We start from the raw sequence: 20356 nt of genomic DNA, 5'->3' as shown, positions 1-20356 counted from the left end.
GTATGTGCCTATCTCTCCAGGCACCGGCTGAATTCTTTTGACCTCCCTCCGGCGGCTCCCGGGAGGAAAAACACACGAGGTCCGTTCCGGCGATTTTCCTCAGGCTGTGAGAAAAACACACCAAACTGCTTCTCCTCCTCCCTGCTCTCCAGCATATCCCCAGGGAGGGGAATCAGACTCAGACAGAAATGTATCTACATGTTTTATTCCTGTCTTCAGCAGTCAAACAGTAAAAGAGAAAACATGTCTGCTCTCTTCAACAAACAGAGAGAGACTCTAAACTCCACCCATGTACATCCTGTACAGGTCATATGACACACACACTGAGCTAACATCCGGTGCTCAGTACAGAATGGACTGCCCCTTTGTTTGCATGGCAACAGTCACATACTTCCTGTTTGGCTTTCCAGCCACAAGCAGCAGACTTGGCTGCTATAGCCTTTGCTTGCTGCTGCATTGCTGCTTTAGAATAACATACTCCCCCTAAAGTATCAATGCGTGCTGCGAGCAAAGCGTCATCCAGAGAAGAAAACAAACAGTTGTTATACTTATAACACTCCCCTGTTGTTTCAGTTCCACCCTTGGAACTACCCGCCACTGGTTTTACCAATGTACCTCTCTGGTTGTGTGACTTCCAAGGAATGAGTGCATCTGCATTACCTTGGTTAACAACTCTCTGTTGTGCCTTTGTCTCTGACTCAGACACAGCTTCAATTTGACCTTGGTCGTTTACAACAGCAACACATGCAATAGCTAAGTTGGCAAACTCTTTTGAATACCTCTTGGGTGGTACACCCTTCGTTGCTCTCTCAGACCTACGTAAGAGGTGCTGCTCTTCCTTGCTTTCTGGTTCAGCCTCTGAACTCTCTGAAGAACCAGTACTAAGCTTAATCAGTGGTTCATCCTCCTCTTCTGAGGGTCTAGTCATTGTGTGAGATTTCTTCTCAATGACTGTGACAACTGAGCTGTCTGAGCTATCGCTGTCATCATCAGTACTACTGAACTCAATAAGATCAAACTCATCATCATCATCATCATCAGAATCATCATCATCTCCTGTGGGAAATGTGTGAACAATCACTCGCTCCTGTTCAGGAGCACTCTCTAGAAATTTTGTGAGAATCACCTGACCAGATTCAGACAAAATTACTCTGTAGAGACCCTTTTCATAACCCACAAAAATGCCTCTGGCATTCTTTACTCCACCCGGAGCTTCTGTCCTCACATGAGACCCAAAAACCTTGAAATGGGCAACAGAAGGTTTTCTGTGGAACAGTTTCTCAAAAGGAGAACTTCCCAATTCTTTTGAAACCTTTCTCAACCACGTATAACAAAATGACATTAGCGACTCAGCCCAGTACTCATGTGGCAGATGTGAACTAAGCAATTGCGCTTCCATTCCCTTTTGCAATTCTTTGTTCACTCTAACACAGACACATCTGTTCCAAGCTTCTTCGGAACTAGCAATTTTGTGTCTTATCCCTTTCTTCTTCAGGAACCTCTGGAAATCCTGTAAGAGAAAAATTGGCTTCTCATCTGTGCAAAGACAATCTATGTCAGCATCATGCATATTTTTAACCTTGTCACAAAACTCTTTAAACCTTTCTAAGGCTTCTTTCGGTCTCTCCAAAAGATAAATCCAGACAAAACCTGTAAAAGAATCAACACATATTAGGTAATACTTTGCGTTGCCTCTAGATGGTGCTAAAGGACCAATCACATCAGCATACACCCGCTGAAATGCCTTGTCGACCCTCGAGGTGACCTGCTTGGCGTTCTTCTTGGCTACACCTGCAAAAGAAATCATGTTAGAATCACAAGAATTACATTCCATGTAATCACTTTGATCAAAAGTCAACAAATACAGTCCATCTTTCTCTTTGGCAGAAAGATACAACTCTCCATCTTTGTAGATCTCGCAGTGTTGATCATCATAGGACAGTTTTAGTCCCTTCTTGGCAATCTGCGAAACGCTGAGCAGATTGTACTTCAACTCTGGAACCAAATAAACATTGTTTATAGTCAAGTTTAGACTTTTAAGATACACAGTCCCAATTCCGGTGGCTTCCAGCTCTTGACCGTTGGCTTGTTGTACAACGAAGCTTTGCTTCTTAAACGACGAAAACAAATCCCTGCGATGGGTCATGTGAACCGTCGCTCCCGTGTCTAAAACGAAGGAATTCCCCACTTGTGGTGTGGCTTTTAGGGACATCAAAGCCTTTGCAGGCTTCGCCTGTGACTTGGCATGACTTCTGCCTGACGCCTCAGACTTCGTTGAGCTTCCCTTGGCTCCTTTGTTCTGACGTGGCTTCCTGCAGTACCGCTGAAGATGCCCAGTCTGTCCACAAATGTGGCATCGGACAACGTTCAAAGCTACGGCGTCTCCTCCAGTAGCTACAGCAGTGGGGGTGTTAGAACTCCGTTCTTCCCTCCCCCTGTCCTTGACTTCCAGGGCGGCAAGTCTGTCATGTTCGTTCAGGACCACGGCAAAGACCCTGTCCGACGTTAGATCTTGCGCTGGGAGAGACCCCAGCTGACTGGCAACCGTTTTGTAAGTCCGATTCAGGCTGTTGATCACCATGAAGCAAAACACTTCCTCCTGCAGACGGAAATTGCGTTCCACCATCTGCTGACGCAGAAATTTCATTTCCGTCAGGTGCGCTTGAACATCTCCATCAGGCGCAAGCCTCAGGTTAGTCAGCTTTTCAAAATACAGCAACGCTGAAGAACCTGCATCTCTCTGATGTGTCCTTCTCAGCGTGTCCCAAACATCTTTCGCGTGCTCTAAATCTTGTATATGAATAAGCTGAGAATCTGACACGCACAGAATTATAGCGGTTCTGGCCTTCACATCCTGTGACTCCCAAGGACGCGTTGGTGCTGCAGGGATGGGGTTCTCAATCACCCCAAACAGTCTCTGATTCTGCAGCAAGGCCTTCATCTTTATAGACCAAGATGCATAATTGTCACTGGTCAAGAGGGGTGGAGAAGGCAGGCTTCCCTTCTTGACATCCATTTTGAGTCCTTGCATTGACTCTCAAACACAAGCCTCTAAAATCCAATAGCTGGCTTGTTTACACTCTGTGCACCTGGCAGCTATAACACTGGCCGCTTGGAAAGTTCCTTTGTAAGGACCTAGTCAAAACACAAGCTGTTTTTGCCACTCTGGGCATAGCCTGACTTCCAGCCCTTATCTGCGTTGCTAAGCAACCACATTCCTTTCCTTGGACAGGAAAAACCACAGGAATGTTTGGAATGCAGACTCTTCTCTCTCAGAGCTGTTTTTCCCAAACGTTGCTCCCATGAAGCAGAGAATTAATCCATCTACATTCACACTCTTAAGCCCGAAAATCTCATACCTGGGCTCCGTAGCTTGGCTTTCAGCTTCTTCTGGTCAGCTTCTAGCTGCAGAGAATCAGCATCCATCTCAGGCTTCCATGGAGAGGGATGAATACAGTCTCCTTGATGCAGACTCCCATGGATCGTAGCAACCATCCTCTGCTACCAATGTCAGAATTCAGGGCCGGTCAGAGGTATGTGCCTATCTCTCCAGGCACCGGCTGAATTCTTTTGACCTCCCTCCGGCGGCTCCCGGGAGGAAAAACACACGAGGTCCGTTCCGGCGATTTTCCTCAGGCTGTGAGAAAAACACACCAAACTGCTTCTCCTCCTCCCTGCTCTCCAGCATATCCCCAGGGAGGGGAATCAGACTCAGACAGAAATGTATCTACATGTTTTATTCCTGTCTTCAGCAGTCAAACAGTAAAAGAGAAAACATGTCTGCTCTCTTCAACAAACAGAGAGAGACTCTAAACTCCACCCATGTACATCCTGTACAGGTCATATGACACACACACTGAGCTAACATCCGGTGCTCAGTACAGAATGGACTGCCCCTTTGTTTGCATGGCAACAGTCACATACTTCCTGTTTGGCTTTCCAGCCACAAGCAGCAGACTTGGCTGCTATAGCCTTTGCTTGCTGCTGCATTGCTGCTTTAGAATAACAGTTCCACAGGGGGGGATGCACTGGGACAACCGATCTCAGTGATCACGGGTAGGAGGAGGAGTTACGCTAAGACCAGACCATGTCATTACAGAGGAGGCAGGTTTAGTCGTTGTCTGAGGACTATTCCTGCCTCTGGGTCTGGCCCTGACCGGATGAATACTAGAATCAGCAAGGGATACCCACATGACCTGAAAGTGTTGCTGTGCAATGCCAGGTCAATGATTCATAAGACCACTGCCATCCATGACTTGATCATGGATGGAGGACTTGACCTGGCATGTGTAACAGAGACTTGGTTGGATGAAGCAGATGGGCCTGTCCTTGCCGCTGCTTGTCCACCAGGTTTCTCTTACGCACAGCAACCCAGGTCATGTGGGCGGGGAGGGGGGGTTGCAGTGATTTTTAGGAAGTCATTAGTTTGCACCAGGCGTCCTATTGGGAAGACCCAGTTTTCTGAGTGCATGTTCTGGAAGTTGGGCAATAGGGGCAGTACAGGATTCCTTTTGGTGTACCGACCTCCCCGCTGCACCAAGGATTCCCTGCCCGAGCTGCTTCAGGTCGTGGCGGATGTTCTCCTGGAGACACCTAGCTTGGTCGTCCTAGGGGATTTTAACATCCATGCCGACACGACCTTACAAGGGGCCGCTCGGGACTTCGTGGAAAGCATGGCCTCCATGGGGCTGTCCCTGAATAAGTCTGGCCCAACCCATAGCCGCGGACATGCCTTGGACCTGGTGTTTACCTCTATGGATGTTGGTGATCTGACACTAAGTAAAAGTGAAACAAAAGAAGTGCCATGGTCAGATCACTTCCTGGTGCAACTGGACTTCTCTGCGACCCATCCCCTCTGCAGGGAGGTGGGACCAATTTGGATGGTCCGCCCCCGCCACTTAATGGATCCAAATGGTTTCCAGAGAGTGGTAGGGGATGCTTTATCCCATGTTGATGGCCTTTCAGCTGATTCCCTGGTGGCCCGCTGGAATGCGGAGTTAACCAGGGCTATTGACTGTTTGGCTCCGAAGCGCCCTCTCCGATTGCATGGAGCCCGGAGAGCCCCGTGGTTTTCCACGGATCTGAGGGCAATGAAACAATCTTTGAGACGGCTAGAGCGCCGGTGGCGGATAACTCATTCCGAATCTGATCGGACACAGGTTAGAGCTCAACATCGAGCCTACCAAGTGGCGATAGCGACGGCGAAGAAGAATTTCTTCACCGCCTCTATTGCATCTGCAGAAAACAGCAGCAGGAGACTTTTTCAGGTGGTTCACAATTTAGCGGAACCACCTGTAACATCGGGGCCCAGTACGGGCCACATGTTCTCCTGCAATGATTTTGCAAAGTTTTTTGCAGATAAAATCGCTCAGATTCGGGAAGAAGTAGACTCCACCGTGGGAGCAGGGCCAGGGCGGGAGAGTGCTAGAGTTCTGTCTAGTCAAGTTGAGTGGGATCAATTCCAATCTGTTACCTCCGAGGATGTGGACAGGCTGCTTGGACGAGTGAAACCAACCACCTGTCTCCTGGATCCTTGCCCATCCTGGCTTATAAAAGCTAGCCGGGAAGGACTGGGCGATGGGCTTCGTGGGGTGGTGAATGCTTCCCTCCGTGAGGGAGCCTTCCCAGACCCGCTGAAAGAGGCAGTTATTAAACCGCTTCTTAAAAAACCATCTTTAGATGCGGCCACAATGGCCAACTATCGCCCAGTCTCAAATCTTCCATTCTTGGGCAAGGTGATAAAGCGAGCGGTTGCCGAACAACTCCAGGCATGCCTGGAAGAAGCAGACCATTTGGATCCCTTCCAGTCGGGATTCAGGCCTCATCATGGGACTGAAACTGCCTTGGTCGCACTGGTTGATGATCTCCGGCGGGCTAGGGACAAAGGTGAGAGCTGTTTCCTAGTTCTGCTGGATCTCTCAGCGGCGTTTGATACCATCGACCATAACATCCTTCTGGACCGTCTTGAGGGGCTGGGAGCTGGGGGCACTGTCCTACAGTGGTTCTGCTCCTTCCTCCTGGGCAGTGTTCAGAAAGTGGTGGTGGGGGATGAGTGTTCAGACCCCTGGGCTCTCATTTGTGGGGTGCCTCAGGGTTCTGTCCTCCCCCCCATGCTTTTCAACATCTACATGCAGCCGCTGGGAGAGATCATCAGGAGGTTTGGGCTGGGTGTTCATCAGTATGCAGATGATACCCAGCTCTACCTCTCTTTTAAATCAGAACCAGTGAGGGCAGTGAAGGTCCTGTGTGAGTGTCTGGAGGCAGTTGGAGGATGGATGGCGGCTAACAGATTGAGGTTGAATCCTGACAAGACAGAAGTACTGTTTCTGGGGGACAGGAGGCGGGCAGGTGTGGAGGATTCCCTGGTCCTGAATGGGGTAACTGTGCCCCTGAAGGACCAGGTGCGCAGCCTGGGATTCATTTTGGACTCACAGCTGTCCATGGAGGCACAGGTCAAATCTGTGTCCAGGGCAGCTGTTTACCAGCTCCATCTGGTACGTAGGCTGAGACCCTATCTGCCTGCGGACTGTCTCGCCAGAGTGGTGCATGCTCTGGTTATCTCCCGCTTGGACTACTGCAATGCACTCTACGTGGGGCTACCTTTGAAGGTGACTCGGAAACTACAACTAATCCAGAATGCGGCAGCTAGACTGGTGACTGGGAGCGGCCGCCGAGACCATATAACACCGGTCTTGAAAGACCTACATTGGCTTCCAGTATGTTTCCGAGCACAATTCAAAGTGTTGGTGCTGACCTTTAAAGCCCTAAACGGCCTCGGTCCAGTATACCTGAAGGAGCGTCTCCAACCCCATCATTCTGCCCGGACGCTGAGGTCCAGCGCCGAGGGCCTTCTGGCGGTTCCCTCATTGCGAGAAGCAAAGCTACAGGGAACCAGGCAGAGGGCCTTCTCGGTAGTGGCGCCCACCCTGTGGAACGCCCTTCCAGCAGATGTCAAAGCGATAAACAACTACCTGACATTCAGAAGACATCTTAAGGCAGCCCTGTTCAGGGAAGTTTTTAACGTGTGATTTTACTGTATTTTTGGTTTTTATGGAAGCTGCCCAGAGTGGCTGGGAAGGCCCAGCTAGATGGGCGGGATATAAATAATAAATTATTATTATTATTATTATTATTATTATTATTAATCCAGAAATATTTTTAGCTGTTGGCAGAATTTTATGCAAAATTTATTCAGTTTTAATAATTTACTTAGTGCATTTCCATAAGTATCATAAAAAGCAGTAGCTAATAAAAAGATAAATACCTTAATCATCCTCTCATTTTCCAGCAAATCACAGCCATCGCCTCATAATTATTAACATTATTACATTCTAGTAACAAAAATTCTGCTCAGCATGAGCCATTAACCACGGCCTCATTTGAACATATGCAGCATCTTTATTCAAAATGGAATATAAGCGCTCCAAGAGCCCCCTTCAGTGCATGGAAGGTTTGAGTATATGTGCCTAGTTTGCCCCATTTTGCTCCTCAGTAGGACTTTACAAGGGGTTCTGAAACTCCCTCTGCAGACATGAGGGACAAAGGGACATTATATTAAAACTAGCAATGATCTGGCCTTTTTTGTGGGCAGCACTAGAGTAAGACAGACTTTCACACCACCGTTTATATAGTCCCATTCACTGAATGAGTCTTGTAAGACTTGTTGCTAGTGTAACCAGGGAAGTAGCTAAAATTGCCTTTGTGGCCTTAAGAATGTGACACAAGGTTCAAGGGCACAATGTAGTTAAATTGTCATGACACACGCAACGTATTATAATTGGCAAAATTTTGGATTACTATTATGTGTCTAGGACAATTTACTTTCACTGGTTCACAGTTTATATTTTTGCAATATTTTTTTCTTTTCTTTTTGCAACAGCATACAGTTAATGCAATAAGGCTGATGAACTGAAAAGAAAAGCCAAGAATTGTTTGGTCTTCTTTGAACAACTCTCACTAGATTTAGGTAGTTAATACTGAAAATTACCATGCTGTGTTTTGGGTTCATGAAATACAGTCGTACCTTTGTTCGCGAACGCCTTGTGAGTCAAACATTTTGGCTCCTGAATGCCGCAAACCCAGAAGTGAGTGTTCCAGTTTGTAAACATTCTTTGGAACCCCAACATCAGGAGTTTTCTGCAGCCAATCAGAAGCCACGCCTTGGTTTCCGAACGTTTTGGAAGTTGAAAGCACTTCCGGAACAGATTCCGTTCGACTTCCAAGGTACCACATATGCCAATCTGTGATTATTCATACTGTAGCAGGACAGACACTGCTTGTTAGGTAAAATTTTAGTGAAGGTCAAGGCAGCTTTTTCTTTTTACAAAAAAAAAAGAAAAGAAAAAAGAAATTAGCAGCATAGAAATACTCCTTATCTGAAAGAAAATTACTGCTCCAACCTAGGCAAGCAATTAAAAAGATATGCACTGGTACGCTCCTCAGTAATTCACCCCCCCCCCCCTAAAAATCTCTTATTCTAAATTCACCCACAGAACAACAAGAGGGGCACATTATTTTTTTCTTTTAAAAAGCAAGCCTTATTTTAAATTATATAAAGGACCTTGAACACTAGCTTATAGGTGGTTTCCCATCTATGATTAAAAGTACACTTTATTTTAATTGCTTTTAAGCTCAGATAAAATGTCATTTTTAGTTACTCTAATTGCTTTTAAGACAGCACCAGGAAATAATGTTGCAAATGGATCAGAACAATTGTTCAGAGGAGTGCTCATTTAAAATAAATAAATAAATGAATGAATGAACAAATAAATAAATAAAATATGTGATTCTATTTATGTAAGTATTTTGTTGATTGCATACAAAACACTAGACAGCTATAACTGCAATACTATTAGAATAGAAAATTGAGCACAGTTTAAAAAGCTGTCACTAGATATAATTACTGTTTCAAAACATAAGCAATTGTTTCTTGGTGACAGGGACATGTTCCCTTACTGTCAGAGCCTGGTTTTGTTTTTGCATTGCTGCACATCACCCTAATCTCAGAGCACTGCAAGATTCCAGGAGTTCCAGGCCCCCACCCAGGGTTTCTGTTTCCTTTGGGAACACAGCAGAGACAGTGGTTTATGATATATGGTTTATTTACACATATATACAATAGAGGGGGTTCACAGCAGTTACACCCCCAAAAGGTCCTGTTTCTCCCATACCTGCAGCCTTAGACTGAAACAGAAATCAGACTCTCAAACGTTGCTCTGACTGTCTCAAGCTTGCTGCTTTACTTACTTCTAGGTCCCACCACAGAAACTCCACTCGAAACTCAGGTTTTGCCCTTCTAATGTTCTATCCCCACCCATCTGCCATCTCACACAGAGCCCATTTCCTTTGTTTCCCTTAATAGTCCATCACCCAGGCTATCACCTGAACACAGGAAGCTAGGCTGGCTTATATTTTAACACTTGCGGGATCCAGGGATTAGACGTGTCTCACATACAGCCTACCTTCTTCTTCTTTTCCCCAACCTCCAAAAAGCTCATAGTACTATATAGAAAAGCAAACATGAAAGCTGCTACAGAGATAGGACAAATATCTACTGATGACTCTGAATTCTCGTATAGTGGCTTCATTCATTTTTATAATACATCTGTACTGTTGATGCAATCAGTTCCGACCTCATCGTTATTTCAAACCAATCCATAACAGAGAAAAAGGGAGGCTGTTGACAGGAGTTAATGTGGGTTTTATTTTGCTTACAATTGCTTTCTAATCTACTAAATGGCTGTGAAAATTGATGCACTGTTCAAAGTGCTTTTATACACTACTATAGATAAAAGGCTGATGTGCTGCAGTAATCTCCGTAATGCTAAATTGAATTTGACAAAGTTCTTTGTTTTCTCAATTTCAATGTAAACAGGTAAGCCTCCTGAATTTATATTAAATTTAACTGAAAGCATATCCTGTTAATTGAAATGAAGGCTGAAAATGGTTGAATGAGATAGCATAATTTTAAAGAAAAATTACTTAAAAACACAATCCTAGCACCAGAAGCAAACACTCACTGAAAGCTAGGTACCCCGAGGGTACCATACAAAAGTTAAGACCTCCCATGTTAAAAAATCAGAAAACCCCACATTCTCCTGCTCAAGTAGATACAGCTCAAGATACAACATGTTTAATAGTACCCCTCGTATCACACTGACTATGGATCACCTCCCTCTGGCTAATGGATAGGGTTAACCCAGAATTTCACTTAACAGAAAAGCTTTTTGTTATCACTGCAATAATCTACGACATGTATTAACCACATAGACAGGCTAGTATGCTTTTACAGGTATTCTATAGGTTATGCTTAAAATTATACAAGGCAGGCTTAAGCAGTATGTGGACCGAGAACTCCTAGAAGTGCAAGCTGGATTTCAAAGGGGCAGAGGAACCAGAGACCAAATTGCAAACATGCGCTGGATTATGGAAAAAGCTAGAGAGTTCCAGAAACACATCTTCTTCTCCTTCATTGACTATGCAAAAGCCTTTGACTGTGTCGACCACAGCAAACTATGGCAAGTTCCTAAAGAAATGGGAGTGCCTGATCACCTCATCTGTCTCCTGTGACATCTCTATGTGAGACAAGAAGCTACAGTTAGAACTGGATATGGAACAACTGATTGGTTCAAAATTGGGAAAGGAGTACAAGGCTGTATATTGTCTCCCTGCTTATTTAACTTATATGGAGAATTCATCATGTGAAAGGGTGGATTGGATGAATCCCAAACTGGAATTAAGATTGCCGGAAGAAATATCAACAACCTCAGATATGCAGATGACACAACCTTGATGGCAGAAAGTGAGGAGAAATTAAAGAACCTTTTAATGAGGGTGAAAGAGGAGAGGGCAAAATATGGTCTGAAGCTCAACATCAAAAAAACGAAGATCATGGCCACGGGTCCCATCACCTCCTAGCAAACAGAAGAGGAAGAAACTGAGGCAGTGAGAGATTTTACTTTCTTGGGCTGCATGATAACTGCAGATGGTGACAGCAGCCACAAAATTAAAAGACGCCTGCTTCTTGGGAGAAAAGCAATGATAAACCTAGACAGCATCTTAAAAGCAGAGATATCACCTTGCCGACAAAGGTCCGTATCGTTAAAGCTAGGGTTTTCCCAGTAGTGATGTATGGAAATGAGAGCTGGACCATAAAGAAGGCTGATCACCGAAGAATTGATGCTTTGGAATTATGGTGCTGGAGGAGACTCTTGAGAGTCCCATGGACTGCAAGAAGATCAAACCTATCCATTCTGAAGGAAATCAGCCCTGAGTACTCACTGGAAGGACAGATCCTGAAGCTGAGGCTCCAATACTTTGGGCACCTCAGGAGAAGAGAAGACTCCCTGGAAAAGACCCTATGTTGGGAAAGATTGAGGGCACAATGAGAAGGGGACGACAGAGGATGAGATGGTTGGACAGTGTTCTCGAAGCTACAAACATGAGTCTGACCAAACTGCGGGAGACAGTGGAAGACAGAAGTGCCTGGCATGCTCTGGTCCATGGTTTCACGAAGAGTTGGACATGACTAAACGACTCAACAACAACAACAACAACAACAACAACAACAATAGGTAGGGACCTGCTTGCTTTCTATCCAAAATACTTAGTACAATCTCAATTGCAGTTCCTACTAGAATGGGCATGGATTAACTATCTTTCTTTCCTTGGAAGGCCTCTGATGCTTAGAAGTATGTGAAGCAGACAAGGGGAAAAAGAAATGGAGACCTCCGCTTGGAGGTGTGAAGAGATCCTAACACCACAGCTCCCTATGGAACATACTTCACCTGCTGGTTGAGAACTGCAGCAGGTATGGGTTGCTTCATCCCTCGGTGAGAGTGGTGGAAGATGCAGTAGTAGTTCTGCTGTGAGAGACGACTAGTCTACTAGCTGTCTCTTGTAAAACACAAAAACACATACCATAATAACAAATAAAAACAATACCCCCTGTTTAAAAGTCCATATTTTTTTAAAAAATATATTTTTATTAAAGGTTTTCTTGGGTTACAGAATTACATACATCACCTCTATTTTCAGATCATAAATCCTTTTTACAGATCACCTCCTCTCTTCTCCCCCAACCTTAAACTGTATACAACAGCAAGTCTCACAAGGCCATAGATTAAACAAAATAAAAAAATTCCTTCCAGTAGCACCTTAAAGACCAACTAAGTTAGTTCTAGGTATGAGCTTTCGTGTGCATGCACACTTCTTCAGATACACTGAAACAGAAGTCACCAGACCCTTCTATATAGTGAGAAGGTGGGGAGGGGTATTACTCAGAAGGGTGGTGGGAATGGGTGATGGGCAGATAGCTGTGATGAGCCTGTTGACGACTCTTAACGACTGCAATAGGTCTTACAGGAAAAAGCAAGGGGTGAGAAGGTGAAAAATGGCTTTGTCATGTATAATGAGATAAGAATCCAATGTCTTTGTTCAGACCAGGTCTCTCCATGGTTTTAAGTTTGGTAATAAGTTGCAATTCAGCAGCTTCTCTTTCCAGTCTAGTCCTTCAGCTCTCTATATTGGACAAACAGGCCAAACCTTACGCCAAAGGATAAATGGACATAAATCTGACATCAGGAATCACAAGACAGAGAAACCAGTAGGAGAACACTTCAATCTCCCAGGACATTCTATACAAGATCTCAAAGTAGCTGTTCTATTACAAAGGAATTTCAGAAATAGACTGGAAAGAGAAGCTGCTGAATTGCAACTTATTGGCCAACCATACAGGAACCCTACAACAGCAGTGGTAGAGTAGCCAATTCTAAACACACATTTCCAGCAATTAGACTTGAAAGTAATATTTTAAATTCGCTAGGGAGATGTTTTCCTGGAGATAGCAGGTAGGCTGGAAAAAAACCTTCTATTACCCACTAGTGAAGTCCAATCCATCATGGTCCCTACAAGCACTATATGCATTTTCAAAACAGATATCAGTTTCATTAGTCTAATAATGAAGTTACATGCTTCATCAAAGTTGATGAAGAAACGAAACATTATTTTTACTGTTATTCAGTGAATCCTTTCATGGCCTTTGACCATTTTTTAACCTTTCTACTTTTCTCCAACAAGCCTTTTTTAAAAAACTAAAATATTAACCATGTAAGTTTTCAATTACCAATCCCAACCTTTTAGGAAAAAAGAAGATTTTGGCCAGAAAAAGAAAAGTGAAGATTTCCAGAGCAAAATGCAGAAAACTTAGAAGGGGAGGCATGTTGGAAATGTAAAGAGAAGGAAGGCACGTTTTATCACATGTGGTGGAACTGTAACATAATTTTTAAAAATTGAGATATAATTTATAATGAAATGAAAAGAATGTTTAAAATAACCTTATAGGTTATTATAGGTCAAGATTTGCCAAAGGAGCAGAAGAAACTATTTATGTATGCCACAACAGTGGCAAAGATATTACTAGCTCAAAAATGGAAATAAGACAAGATACCAACAAAAGAGGAATGTCAAGAAAAACTGATGGACTATGCGAAAGCCAATAGAGACTTCAAAAAAGAGTGGGAACCATTCATGTTGTACTTACAGAAATATTGTAAAGAAGTGAACTCACTAGCAGGGTTTAAGTAAACACAATTAACAAAATGGACATAGAAGTTAAGATGTAAAAATTCAAAAATAAAAAAAGTGTAAGAGGTAATTTGAAAACAATTATGGTATAAAAAGGATACGAACAGAACAATATTTAAAATAAAAAATGTAATATTAAGGTATAATAAAACAAGCAGGAGACGTTAATATGCAATGAACCAGAAGAGGAAATTGAGGGAAGTCGTGGGGGGGAGATACGGGAATTCTATTTTTACTTTTTCTATGAAATAATGTCATTGTAATCAATATAAAATTGTAAAACTTAATACAAATAAATTTTTTTTTAAAAGGGGAGGCATGCACAGAGAGAAGGGTGGTTCATATCTTGGTTTAATGAAAAATATGAGTGGGCAATGTGAGTGCTTGTGATATGGACTGCCTCTCCCCATATGAGCCAATCCAGACCCTGTAATCATCATCTGTGGCCCGTCTTCAGGTGTGTTCTTCATGAGAGACTCGAAGGGCGGCAATAGGAGAACCTGCCTTTTCTGCAGTGGTGCCCTGCATGTTGAATGCTCTCCCCAGGGAGGCTGGCCTGGCATCTTCATTGCATATCTTTAGCTGTAAGGCAAAAACATTCTTCTCCCATGCCTTTGATGAACAATTTACAGTGGTGCCTCGCAAGACGAAATTAATCCGTTCCGCAAGTCTCTTCGTCTAGCGGTTTTTTCGTCTTGCGAAGCAAGCCCATTGACGGCTTAGCGGATTAGCGCTATTATCGGCTTAGCGGCTTTTAGCGGCTTATCGGATCAGCTGATAAGCGGCTTAGCGTCTTAGAAAAGGGGGGGGAGGGAAAAACCCCCGCAGGAACTCGCCAGACATTTTCGTCTTGTGAAGCAAGCCCATAGGGAAATTCATTTTGCGAAGCGCCTCCAAAATGGAAAACCCTTTCATCTAGCGGGTTTTCCGTCTTGCGAGGCGTTCGTCTTGCGGGGCACCACTGTATAGCCTTATAAACTGTGGGGGTGAGGTGGGGGTGTAATTGCTTTTATTACTATGTTATGTATTTCTGTGTTTCTATATTGTAAACTGTCCTGTGACCCTCAGATAAAGGATGGTATATAAATTTTACTACTACTACTACTGCTTTTCCTCCTACTAAATAGTGATAATGGTAAATAGGACAGATTTAGTGTTGGGAAAGTCATTCCAGTGTTTTCTAGAACAAGAAAAAGCTCATTGTGAAGAAGTCTCGTTGAGAGTTCTGACGCATTCCATTAAAGGGTTAGAATACCTGCACCGAGAAGCAATATAGGTGAGAAGAGGCAGCAATAATGGGTGCAACTGCGGCTAGCTATAAGCAAGCTTTGTGAGCAAATTGAGCCTGAAACGCTTCAGGTCTTGCCAAACATATAACCCAGTGTCAAATGCCAGGTTGAGTCAAGTAGACATACGTAACAGGGTATAATTTTCCTTTTGAGATTCCTAAGAGGTTGACCTTCCTTCTAGCTGTCTGGTTAAATCAAAACTATACTTCTGGAATCTTTGACCATTCACTCAAAAGGCAAATAATTTGCTGTAATTGTGGTGTTAAGCTTATGTTTCAGTTGCTGTTTTGTTAATAGTGTTTTATAGATTGCAATTGTTTTACTGATTATTTGTTCATCAATTGTAGGAATGACGTTGTGGGAGAATGTGGCAAGATTTTTGAGTGACGCCATGAAATTACGTCACCATAGGTCCTAAGAGCCACTTTCGTACCTCATGATGTCTGGACAGTTTTATCCTAATGTATCTCCAACTATGTTTTGTTAACTGTGTTGTGTTCCATTCCATGTATACAATGCACTTTTTCTATGCCAATAAAGGAGATTGGTTGATGATTATTTGTTAATTATTTTATATGATTTATGCTGCATTTGTGATGTTCTGTTATAATTATTATGTTGTTGTCATTAGTTTGTAAGCAGCTTTGAGATTCATCTGAATGAACAGCATAGAAATTCAATCAATCAAGGAATGAGCAGCAGTGAACTCATTTCCCTTCAGCCATAGAAACGTGCATTAGAATTAACTCTTCCCCACACCAGGATAACATACTTCACACTTACATTTCTAAGGTGCTAAAAGTATTTCATTCTATGTATTTCTTAAAAACAAAATTTGCAAACTGCCTCTGAGCTGTTTACAAAAATATAAAAGAAAACATCAAAATTATCAATAAACAGTTAAAAACATTTTAAAATATTAAGAAAATACTGGGTGGGGGTGTCACATAAGAAGTTAGTTTTACTTGTACATGCTGAGAGGTGTATTTGTTAAGAATGTTCTATTATTGTATTTACACAATCTGCCATTAAATCTAATGTGCACCTGAATTTTCAAAACTTTGAAACCAAAAGAGTATTTGCTGGTGTCATAAAATCTAATGCGCACCCTAATTTTTTTATGATGTAATTTGGCCAAAAAAGGCGTGCATTACATTCAAATAAACACGGTATATTAGGAGTGGCTGACCTGTGGCTGAGATACACCTCCCATCTCGTGGAATTGCAGTTAATCAGACCCAGTCAGCCATGAAATTTGCTGGGTTGCATTCGACTGCTCACCATTTGACAAGGGCTTCCTGCTGAGTAACGCATGGTTGTTGTGGTATGAATACACACTAGAAATGATGAGAGCACGGACCCCTTCTGAACCAACATAAGGCACTTTAAGTATTACCAAAGCTGTGAGGTTCAAATGTCCAGTTTCTTTGCAGAGGAGGATACAGAAACAACCAGAACAGATGAAGGCCACACGTCTTTTCTCCTGGCAGACGCAGCTGTGACAGCAGGGCCTCCTTCTGACCCAAAGTAAGACTTCTTCAGTTTAGTTACTGTACTTCCTAATAAAGTAGCAATGCTTATTTCTAAAGTATCATTCCAAGGAAGTAAGATGGGGACAAAACCAGAACAATTTGGCCAAATCATGTGACCGATCATTGGTCAGCCTCTATGACCTCTTGTGGGCAGTGGCCGCTATTGATCACACCCCCACCATTGGGGTTAAGGGATACATAGGACAGGACCTTGCAGTTGTGATGCGCATACTCTGAAACTATAATTCTCATTTGGCCCCTTTGCTACTGGTTACTAGGTCATTTGACAAAGACTTTTGTTATTCGGCCAGTTCCTTTAGAGTTAGCCCTTTTGTTTCTCAAGGGTCATGGGGATCTTTCTTCCTGGCGTGTTACCAGTGTAAGGAGAGGGGAGACAATAAGAGATCAGATCGTCCCTCTTCCCATGGCCCTTGCAGAGTAAGTGTTGTGTAAAGCAAATGGTGTCTAAGTGTTTAAGGGAGCTGGATGGGTAAAATGTGAATTCTTCTACGACTCTGTTTTTAATCCAAGCTGGATAATGCAGATGCCTGAAATGAGCATTACGAGTCCTTGAGTTTCTGTCTGGAGCCAAGGCTGTTGATCTTCGCCAGCATCTCTAGTTGCTGAAGTTATTGTCAGTTAAGACACTTTGGTTAAGACACCATCACTTGAACTACTAGGAAAATAAGTCAGGATGCGAAGTGGGGGGGGGGGGGTAATTTTTTTTGAATAGCAGTACTCATTCTGAAAACCCTGGACATAGCAAACTGCTGCTGATAGTCATAAAAAATAATAATTCAAACTATCATACTCCAGTCAAAATTTATAAGTAGGTCCTAATCTAATATCCATGCTCCGCCGTTTGCCCCCATCAGCCAGTGAGCATACACTACCTCTAATCATAAAGTCTCCATTTGGTTTATATTAGAACATCACAACATGTTTTAATACTGAATTAGGAACATCAGATTAAAAATAGGTTTGCCATATGCCACCAAGGTCTAAAATAGACTTATTCCTTGGGTCACAGATTCATGGAGTTGGAAGGGACCCTGAGGGTCATCTAGTCCAACCCCCTGCAGTGCAGGAATCTCAGCTAAATGGGTCCTCGTTTTTTTTTAAGGAAAGGGCCCCTTATATCACTATCTGCAATATGAGAGTGCTTTGTTAGAAAATTGTACTAACTAGAGACACAAAAACTAGTAAATAGTAGTATATTTTCTAGAAACAAATGCAATTATATTCATGCAGAAGCAGAAGACTCAGAATTACAAATCCAAAATAGTGTTACAGGCTTGCATTCATAAAAGAATGTAATGTGCATATTATTATTTTAATAAGGTCACAATAACATGTATGACTTAAATACACCATAAATCTAAGATATACAAGCAATACATTAATATCTGATTAATTCCAGAAGTTAAAGGAACTGCTTATTGCATGAAGCAATAAGACTTGAAGCACGTGTTTAATATATTGAACTTCAACCCAACAGAAGAAATCTACAATTAAAATGTGTTTAATCAATGTAATATGGCAAGCATCTTTAGCTATCCATGGCAAAGCCAAGTATGACATATACCCTGTAGATATTTTGCAGGAGTTGGCAGGATTAACTGTGCAGCAGTGTCTTATCACTACTTACTCTCCTCATAAAGGGAGTTATTTATTATCATTTACAACAACAAATACTGTATATAATTTGATGTAAAAACAGAAAGGCCCGAACTGGCATGCAGTTGCTGTTTGCCAGCCACATTTTTCCTAATGAATTGCCCCTGTTGCTCTGCATCTCTCTGATTACAGTCAACAGCTTTCATTAGTCACTGCAAATAAGGCTTGGTGCCACCTTATTTACATTCCTATTGCAAATAATTAGAATTTCATGTTATAATCATGCAAGAAGCTTCTGAACTTGAAGAGGCCATTTGACATCATTCAGCCCTTAATTTTGCCCAGAAGAAACTTGGAAAATATAGTTCTGCATTTGTTAGAAATGTGGTTTCAACACACACATACCCTGCCCCATTTCGGCTTCTAAGAAAAAGCTTCAATATATATATATTATTTCCTGAAGCAACTTTCTCAAAAATGATGTGTCACAATGGGAGTCAGGCAAGGTGAAGTGGGGCAGATAATGAATAATGATAATGACCACAATAATAAGTTACAATTCTGTAATTACTCCTTGAAAATTAATGCTGTATATCAAACAACTAACAGTAAAAAGTGGTGCTCATGTTATAAATTTGTATAATATAGCTTTAAATATTATTTTTAAAAGTTTTATCCCACCCTTCATCCTAATTGACGGATTGTGTTACAAAAATAAATATAAAACAGCCAACATTTAAAAATATAAAATATTAGCTATACAATAAAAAATAGAGACAGCCTGACAGCTTCCTGAAATTCTGTCAATTTTCTTCTGCATTAAAAAACTTGGTAGCAAAAACAAGACTTCAAGCTGGTTCCTAAAACTAAACAACTTAGATGCCAGCCAAACCTGAAAGGGGAATAAATTTGACAAATGAGCTGCCATTGCTGGGAAGACCCTTTGGTGGGTCGTGGGTCAGATCCCATTAAGCTGGATCTGTTAGCGGGGCCTCGTCATCAGATTTCAAGTTATGGCAGACTGGGGTAACTGTGCCCTTAAAGGACCAGGTGCGCAGCCTGGGAGTCATTTTGGACTCACAGCTGTCCATGGAGGTGCAGGTTAATTCTGTGTCCAGGGCAGCTGTCTCCCAGCTCCATCTGGTACACATCTACAGCAATGCGCTCTACATGGGGCTACCTTTGAAGGTGACTCGGAAACTGCAATTAATCCAGAATGTGGCAGCTAGACCATATAACACCGGACCTGAGAGATCTGAATAGGCTCCCAGTACGTTTCCGAGCATGATTCAAAGTGTTGGTGCTGACCTTTAAAGCCCTAAACGGCCTCGGTTCAGTAGACCTGAAGAAGCCTCTCCACCCCCATCGTCCAGCCCGGACACTGAGGTCCAGCGCTGAGGGCCTTCTGGTGGTTCCCTCACTGCGAGAACCAGGCAGAGGGCCTTCTCGGTAGTGGCACCTGCCCTGTGGAATGCCTCCCAGCAGATGTCAAGGCAATAAACAACTATTTTACTTTTAAAAGACAACTGAAGGCGGCCCTGTTTTAATGTTTGATGCTGTATTGTGTTTTTGATATTTGGTTGGAGGCCGCCCAGAGTGGCTGGGGAAGCCCAGCCAGATGGGCGGGCTATAAATAATAAATTACTACTACTACTGCAATTCATATCACACATATGGTTCTTTTGTATTGCTTCAATGTTGAACATTTTATAAATTATCATAGTTGAAGCTCATGAGCAGTTTTTGGACCTGAAATCATTTTTTAATTGCCATTAATGTAAACTATAAGAGCAATCCAATATCAATATGAAATGATTCTTTGTCTTCTTCTTATGGGATATCTTGAAAAGGAGACTACTTCTATAATCCGTAAAAAAACACTTTCAGCTTTAAGAGGGGAAATGCCTATAGTGGTGCTTCAGGTTAAGAACAGTTTCAGGTTAAGAATGGACCTCCAGAACGAATTAAGTTCTTAACCAGTGGTACCACTGTAATGCGCTTTGAAAATGATTTGGAAACTTCCAATTGCTGCGAAATGCAGGATGTTGGTGGGAATTAGGAAGCCACAACATGGAATCAATTGTACAGAAGTTCTTCTAACACAGTGCTGACGTTAACCTTCAATTGGTTTGGAACCAGACGATCTAAACGGTCTCAATATGTACAATCTTGCTTGTACCTTATGAGCAGCTTTGGAGGTCTTGCTCATACATCCACTAGTAAGATCTGTTATGATGGTGAATGGCCTTGAAGTTAGTGCTGGCTTGCAGGGTGGCAGAGGTGGGGCTATGTTGCTCTCCTGATTTCCAACACTGGATATCACAAGCATTTACT

General features: G+C 42.7%; 1 protein-coding gene and 1 long non-coding RNA gene across 2 annotated transcripts in view; one reads left to right on the top strand and one right to left on the bottom strand.

Annotated features, from left to right (window-relative positions):
* Positions 1 to 20356, bottom strand: part of DIAPH3 (diaphanous related formin 3) — a 126228-nt gene that overhangs the window by 17500 nt on the left and 88372 nt on the right. The gene's annotated exons all lie outside the window — the stretch shown is intronic.
* Positions 13806 to 15431, top strand: LOC307214441. Its single transcript, XR_013838094.1, has 2 exons — positions 13806 to 14168; positions 15221 to 15431. It is a non-coding gene; the product is annotated as an uncharacterized lncRNA (long non-coding RNA).

The sequence above is a fragment of the Podarcis cretensis genome (assembly GCF_951804945.1).
Source record: "Podarcis cretensis genome assembly, chromosome: 4".
Taxonomy (NCBI): domain Eukaryota; kingdom Metazoa; phylum Chordata; class Lepidosauria; order Squamata; family Lacertidae; genus Podarcis; species Podarcis cretensis.
This window is presented reverse-complemented; position numbering and strand designations above follow the sequence as displayed.